The following is an 8,419-nucleotide window of genomic DNA, read 5'->3' as shown; positions in this document are numbered from 1 at the left end:
TTCCTAGCATGGCAGAAAGTACTTAATGAAAACTCTTGTGGAAATGCAGCTGGCCACTCCACTCATCATGCCTGCACATTGGCTGGGGTCAAATGAAGAATTTCTGCTTTTGGCAAGACCTCAGATATTGGATTTGCGTTATGGACAAGTTAAACAAAAAAAAAATGGAACAAAAAAAACCCAAACAAACAAAAGGAAAAAACAACAACAACAAAAAAACCCAACAAAAACAAAACAAAAAAAAACCCAAACAAACCTAACCAAACAAACAAAAAAAAAAGCCCAAAGCCCAAAGCATTTAATATATTCCCTTTCCCATCAGTCACTCCCTTCAGATGATGGGGAAGGCAGAAACTCTGTAGATTGTTAGAAAAATGGAGAGCTTTGTGTTTGGCACATTACCTCACTCTTACAAGGAAAGTGAAATTAAGTAGCTGTCACTGCCTCATCAGGCCAGCAGCACAATAAGAATTGATTGCCCCTGGAAGTCCCCAGCTGAGCTGCTATGTGGAGGGCAGGCAGCTGCCCATCCAGCAACCCCAGCTCCTGTTCTGCCACAGGCCACCTGGTTCCCTGATCCAGTGGGTGACTCTGAACTCTCCCTCCTGCCCTACACTGTCCTTATCATTCCAGGGTCAGGGGCCACACTTTCACCCTAGCTTCTGTAGAGCTTGGTCTACCCAGACACTACAGAGAGATACAAGAAAAAAAAGAAACCCAGAAAACTATTACTCCAGAGAAACAAACTGGATCTGACTTCTTTTCACTTAAAAACTCCTCATTTGGGTGTTTGAACTGAGTAGAGCAGCTTTGAGTCAGATGTAAATCTGGGCCAAAGCTGTGCAAGTACTATCCATCCATCCACCACTTCATTCCTCTCCTGGCTCCTTGCATGGACCCCCAATCTCTGGGTTTTGGAACTCTCCATAATACAAACACCAAATGTCTGGATTGTCCCAGCTCCACTTTGAGGAAGGTGATTTTGGAAAATACATCTTCTCAGAGTTATGTGAGGCAGGCAAGCAGCTTTCACTGAAATCCTTTATTCCAAGTATGAACCAGGAGGGAAGAAGAGAGGGAGAGGGAGCATACTTAGGAGCTGAGAGTTTGCCTTTGCTGCAGTCTCTTTTGTTGCAGCACTGGTTAGAGTTTCTTTCTCCTCTTTGAATAATTCATGTGATGTAGGAAGCGTTGGCTCAGCACAGCCAAGACATTTGTCCTTGCAGAACAGTCCTCTTATAGCAAGCATTTAGAACATGGGTACCTCCGGATCTCAGCACTACCCGCATGCCCCTGGCAGGGCTTCTCTGGGTGAGTTTCTCTCTAGCTGGGTTGAACAGCAACTGGTCTCACTGCCAACTCAAGGACTGGCCAGTGACCCTCCCTGCAGCACAAACCCCTGCCTTGGCACCACCACCACCACCACCTCCTCCTCCTCCTCCTCCTACCACTCAGGCTTGCACCTGGCCATCTCCAAACTAAGCAAAAAGAAGGAATTCCTCTTGGTTTCTCACTCCAGACCCCTAATCCTGGGTTACCATTGGGGTGTGTGGACAGGCAAAGCACCAAGGTCACCACGATGGCAAGGCCCAACACGACCATGTTGTGTGCATTTAAGCAGCCTCTCCAATTTCCACCAGGCACAAGAAAAATGAACCCCAGCAGGCCAGCTGCCAGACACCAGAGGTACATATGTGTGTGGGAATATATATATGTGAAACTACAAAACAAAATCGTCTTCCATGTAAACAAATATGTATTTGCTGGCATTTGAGATAGTATTCTGAATGCTCTTATGGCAGATGAACTTCTGAAACCATGGAAGAACCCAGCTCCAAACTGGAAATGGTGCGAACTCCAGTGCAAGGAATTCCTTTTGGAAGACTGGAACTCAGGTTGGAAAGTGGTGTTCAAAACCCATACCTGCCAGCTGCTGTGGAAAAAAGGGTTTTATCTTGCTTATCTTTCTGGTCTTCTGGTCCTGGTTTGGATAAAGAGAGCACAGAGCAGACACAAGAAAGGAGTTATGCTTAAAATCTGGTGTTTTGTTCACTTATCCACCGCACATTCTCTAGTTGCATTTAGCACAGATGTCTGAAGCCTGTCCTCCATGCATTTGGGGCTGATTCAAGTGGCTCCCTCAGAGATCCATCCTGGCTGGCCCCTGGCAGAGTATGCTCCCCTCAAGGATGTAAGAGTCTCTCATTGGCAATACTCCTTGCCTCACCATTAACAGAATTACATATTTCTCACAGCAGGTTTCCTCTCAGGAATCCTTCACTTCCTGCACGTCTGCAGTGCTTCAGCAGTAGCTCCTTTAGAAATTCACAGATCCTTTCCCTAAGTTCTAGGCAAAGTGTGTTACTCACTCCTGCTTCTCTGAGGGCAGGCAGCTTCACAGGAGCAGCACTGCTTCTGTTTCCTCCTCCTCAGGCTCACAAACTAACAAACTGCCTGTTACTGCCTTTTTCTTTCCTGTTTTAACCTGCACCCTGATTTTCTTTTTCAGAAATTATACCACATTGTGCTTCTCCTTTTGCTATCTCAGACCTCCTTAAAACACAATGTATTACATAATTTCATTTTAAGTCTGCTGTTTGCAAGCTGGGGCTAAGTCCAAGATACAGAATTTGCTTCCACTTGTAAGGAAATATTTTGCAAAATTAAAACTATATGGCTCACATAGCTTGTAGACTGAAACTACAAGTTTCAATTGAACTACTACTATTGAAACTACAGACTCCTATCCCTAAAGACAACTAGTAGGTGTATTAAAACCATATTTTAGACCCAATACAGACCTAAACCAGCCTGCAGACAGCCACTGCTGAGCACTCATACACTGTCACTACTTCAGGTGTTCAAGAGTAAAGTGAGCTGCAAGAAAACTCAAAAGTGGTTGAATGCACGTACAGGAGATGTGCCTTCCTGACAAGAGCTGTGCCTTGCAGACACAGGGCCTGATTCAGAGTTTTAGCAACCCCTTATGAAAACCAAGCTTGCAAATATCAGAACTAGCAATAAACATAACTTATGTGGAACAGTACTTTCTACAGGTACAAGTAAATGTACCCCTAGAGGCTATCTAATTTTTTACAGTTTTTTCTTTTGTTGAAAAGCCTCGAAATACCATCTTTAGGCTGCTCCTACTGATGATTCCTCAACATAATGGATGTGGTAAAGTCTTTGTCATGTTTAAAAGAGATTTTTGCTACTGCTTTCAGTGCAGACTGGATAGCATACACATTTTATGTGCTGATTGTCTTGCAAGCAGTCACTTCTCCCAATGCTTGTAAAATATAAAATTATGATCTCTTTCCAAGTATTTAATTATCACAGTAATTGACACCCTGACACTAACATCCTGAGAAAGTGAATTTAACCTTTTGGTGTCTGCTGAATTAACATAAACATGCTTCAGTTTGTGCTGTGATCAACCTTAACCAAAGGCTGCTGGTCTCCTCCAGTGGAAATACACAAGAATAACTTTGTCAATTTTTAATCAGTTTCTTTTCAGTTCAAGGCCATGTGATCACATCCCTGGTGCTTGTGAGATGATTTTTAGATCATAGTTTGCTCTTGTTATTTGGAGGAACCTTCTTTTGTTAAAGTGAGATGACTTTGCCTTTTTAGCTCTTACCAGGAGCTGAAAGGCTAGAAAATCCTGAGTGACCTCTCTTACTAACTGAAGATTTCTTAAAATTCAATTTAATTTTAGAATCTTGATGCTTCAAAACTAAGTATCTTTGAAAGTTTTAAATGCCTCCATTTCTCGCAAATGAAGCAAAGTAATGGTGCAGAGATAATGAATATTGGTTTCACCTGCACGTAGGTCTTAGGGTTGGCAGACTTTAATGTTTACAGCACTGGGAGCTTCACAATACTTTGCTCAAGAACAAGCCCTTGATAAAAGATGTCTGGTAGATTTCATTGAATCATGGAATCATTGTTTCAGGAGAAGACCTTTAAGATCATCAAGTCCATCTGTTAACCCAGCACTGGCAAGTCCACCACTAAACCATGTCCTTAGGCAGTGCTTAAGAGGTTCACTCAGATGACAAGCATATTTTATTGTTAGACACAAAATTTTGAGTTTAAGCCAATTCTTCCTTTGTATTTGTACCGTGTCTGGTGTACTGGAGACCCTATTTCTGTCGGCACCTCTAAAAATCATTGTAATATAAAAAAAAAAAAGAGGGTACTGTAGGAATTCAGCCTTCTTGATCTACAGCATCTGATGTCAAAGATTAAAGTGGTGACCTGGGGTCCCATGTTATACAAGGGTTTAGAGTAAATGATCAATCTGGTCCTTCAGATTTTTTAACTTATGGCTTTACACCTCCAATTTTCTGCCATAAATGAGGATAGATTCAAAGACTTCAGAATCCTGATTTTTATTTTACCATATATGAGAACTAAGTGCTTTCTTGCCAGGTAAAAATGCTTCATGTTGAGTCAGCCCAAATCTAATTGTCAGATGTTATGTTTGTTTCCCTGATAACAGCAGCAAAACCAGCACTAATTCTAAATTTTAAAAGGGTTTAAAAAAAAATCCCTCTTTAGTTTTTAGTTTCTGCTTCCAGATCAGATTGCTGGTATGAAAAACATCTGATCACAGTTGGACAAAATAAAAATAGTGGCTCCTGGGATGTTAATAACATATAAAATAACAATAGAAATAAGAATTCCAATTTATGATTTTCTTTACGGAAAGCTGCTAATTAAGTACTAATTTCTTACCTTATGTTGTAAGAGGGCTTTTAAAGCATTTCTATATGGAAAGTTCCTATGTGAAGTATGTTCTTTTTTCCACAAAAAGAAAATGAGCAGAGTTTCTACACCATTGCACTAACTCAGATATATTTGATGATGATTTCTGTGCATAAAGGAATAGTTTGTTAATTAAAAATAGGTCCTTTTTTACTTTACAGAGCTGTATAAGAAAAGTCTTGTAGCTGGACAAGACTATTTCTATAATGTTTGAAATTTATTTGAAAGTTTCTTGGGTTATAGTGACACCTTATGGCAGTTTTATTGTACCTGACAGATAATTTTGAAATTAGCATGTCATAACATTTTACAGCCTGTCTCTATCAGTAAGGAACTGCTTTGATGTTTTTAGAACTCTTTTACAAGTTACTCAAAAGATCATTCCACCTCTTCAAATTTGTGTTTTCCCTTTTCCTCTTACTAGAAAAATATATTTACAGTCTTTGGTATTATCTTCTCTCCATGTTTAACAGATAATCTATGCCAGGCAGTACAGTTATAATATACTATTCATAACTACCTATGGTGATACTCATTTGTGATTGATTCACTCAATTATAGAATGTAGCTCATTGTGTTTCTCTAATCCTAGATCTGAACTCTTTAAAAGAAAACACCATGATAGAAGTTAAGGAAATTTTTTTTTCCTTTAAAGTACTGTTGGAAATCGAAACTGTGGGACATGAAAATAAAACTCACTACTACATGAAGAACAGAATTTATAAAACCTGCCTTCCTGGGGCTCTCCCTTACATGAATTTTCCAGTGTCTAACCAGACCTGTCTCTACCTACAGCACTTCCCTCACCTGAGGTGCAAAGTTGGTCCCTCTAATGAGGCAGCAGTTACCATAAACTTACATTAATTCTTTATCTTTGGCATTTTAACAACACTTTCATCAAATAAGGGTGGAAAGTAGGCAACAGGTTCAAAGTTGCAAAGGGCTGAGAAGGAATGAGGGAGAAGGATGACTGAGCACTCACATTAATCTTAAAACCCAAGATGAAAATCTTCAAAGAGGAGTTGTGTTTATGCTGAACTGCAGTTACAGCTTAGTTATGTTAGAATAAAATAAGCTCCAGAGTACCTTTCGTGTAACCTTTTCTTGTTTTAAAATTGACATAGAGTCAGCTTAAAATGATAAAGATTTTTTTTTCTCTGAGCAAGATATTTGTTTAAAATCAATATCTTAAGTGCCAACAGATGTCAGTTAATACACTGTTAAGTGTATTAACAGATGTCAGTGACTAAATATGTCAAATTTTTTACAATCTATAAATTAAAAGATTAAAACCCACATGCTTTTGCCATAATTTTAAAGGTAATTCCATTGCTAAGGTAGCTGAAATCACTGAGTAAACACCTAGCATCTCCTGCAGCTCTTTTGAAAGACTGGAAAGGAAACCAGCTCTATTTCAATTTAAAACCACTAGTGTTTCAAAACTAAGAAACTGAGCAACATAGAAAGCAAAACTTCTTCCCTCCCAATGCCTGCATTAAAATGTACTGAAGAAAAATGAAACTAAACAACTATAGCTTCTTGAAGGACACATTGACTAGTAACTCACACTTCAGGACAGTACTTTAATTACTATTGCTTTTGTTCAAATAAATTTTGTTTTAAAACAGATTTAATAGAGTTCCTTTCTAATGTATCTAATCTTTATGTATTTACATACTGAATATTTGACCTACCTTTCACTAGAAAATGTCTGCTACAACAAAACAAGGCCTGGGGAAAAAGTGAATTGTTCAACTTCCTAATTGCAGTCATTCAATTTAACAAAGTAGTCACTTCCAACAAAAAAACAAACACAGAGAAATGAAACATTCCAATAAGAGTGTTAAGACCAGATTAAATCAGAGCTCAAGCAGCTGCCCATCAGCAGCAGCAATAGTTGTCAGGACCGGTCAGGCCCTTCCATAAAAAGGCATACAGCAGCACTCCCTGCATAGGCCCCAGGAACGTGAAGAGAGCAGGTGGGCAGGAGACAGAATTTCAAAGAAAATAGGTCCAAGCCTGCAGGGCAGCCACTAGATACTCTGGCATTTTGCAGATGACAGTTTCCACTGTCCTTCCTGCTTTTTTTTTTTCCTCAGCAATTCCCTGAACTCTGCCAATCTGTACTGAAGAGTTGCTCTATCACTCTGGCGTCTGGATTCAGTAATCCTTCTGATTACTCACCTGCAGCTGCTTTTAACACTTCTACTTCAGGCTCACATCGCCTGTAGAATAGGAGACAAGGCAAACAGATGCTCATCAGCCCACTCCACGGCCTTACCAGAGCTGGACCATCAAGTTGAGATGCAGAGCCTCATGTTAGGTTCCCTTCTGCAGCCCCTCATGGCAAAGCAACAATCTCCAGCTGAAAAGCAGTAAGTACAAAATTCAGCCTGTCACTGCCATAAAGTCAGCATTCCCTTACCAAGCATCACCAGAAAAAAGAAATTGTCAGAAGCCCTTGAGTTTGGTTGCCCTTCTACTTCTACAGCCATGCACTGCTTGGGAGCACTGATGCAGGAAAAAAATCGAAGAGAAAGTAGATACAAGAAATGCCTCCACCAGAAAGGTCTGGAAAAGAGGCAGGCACACGGTCCAAAGGAAAATTCTGACAAAGGAAGGGCTACATGTGGGATTGAGATCAGTTAAATTGGAAATTATGTGTGAAGAGACACACATAATTTAAGACACACTTATTTAATCTCTGCAATGTGCAGGAAATCACAGCTTTGTCCCGTCAATGTCATGAATAGAATAATGTAACACTTCCTATCCAGCAGCCAGTTAATGATCTGGTTAGCTTAAGAAATATTTACTGTTTGCTAAATCAAAGAATTTCAGCTGTATGGCTCTGGTTTGCAAAATGTGGCAATGAAGATATTGCATGAGGTATTTGCTATTTCACTGCAAATCTTTTATTTGTAATGACTATAAATCAGTAAGACTCAAACAATGAATTCTTTAGGAAACATAAAACCAGGAAGGACAATCAAACTGAAAAAAAATCAGATAATTTAACAGTTTCCTGCTTGCCAGATAATAAAAAATAATAGATAAACACTAATTTAATCTTGCACAGAATAATGATTAAAATGTTAGTAGTTTATATTGAAACCACCCCAATTGCAGAAATTACATTTAGTATCTATCAAGTCAGAAAATTACACAGAAAATACTTCTGTTGCTAGTTTTATATAACAGATCAAGAATTTAAGCACAGCTTGCATCAAAATTGTATATAGTTCTACAAATACTTTAATGTTTTTTCCTATTTTGTAGCCAAGTAAAGCCAGGGTTTGTAGCATAAGACTATTCAAGGAAGGTCTACAATTGAAGTTCCCATTCAACAACAAAAGTATGAAAATTATATTCTAGTCTAATTTTATTTTTTCCTGATCCTCCTGCTTTGATTTTCTAAGATTTTCATTGTAAGTCAAAATCATTGTAAGACACAATTATTTTTAGAAATTCTTAAAAAATAAAAATAATAAAAATATCTATCTGGTGCCAAGTGAGGATAGATTCTTCAAAGGAAATTTACAGTAATTACAGAGGCCTCTGATTGCTTCATTAGCATTTTCTTATTTGCAATATTTGAAGTCACTGCTGTGACATTGGTTAAAATGCTTATTCACAGCTTTGGTACCAC

The sequence above is a fragment of the Geospiza fortis genome, unplaced genomic scaffold, assembly GCF_000277835.1.
Source record: "Geospiza fortis unplaced genomic scaffold, GeoFor_1.0 scaffold186, whole genome shotgun sequence".
Taxonomy (NCBI): domain Eukaryota; kingdom Metazoa; phylum Chordata; class Aves; order Passeriformes; family Thraupidae; genus Geospiza; species Geospiza fortis.
Note: the sequence above shows the minus strand (reverse complement) of the source record.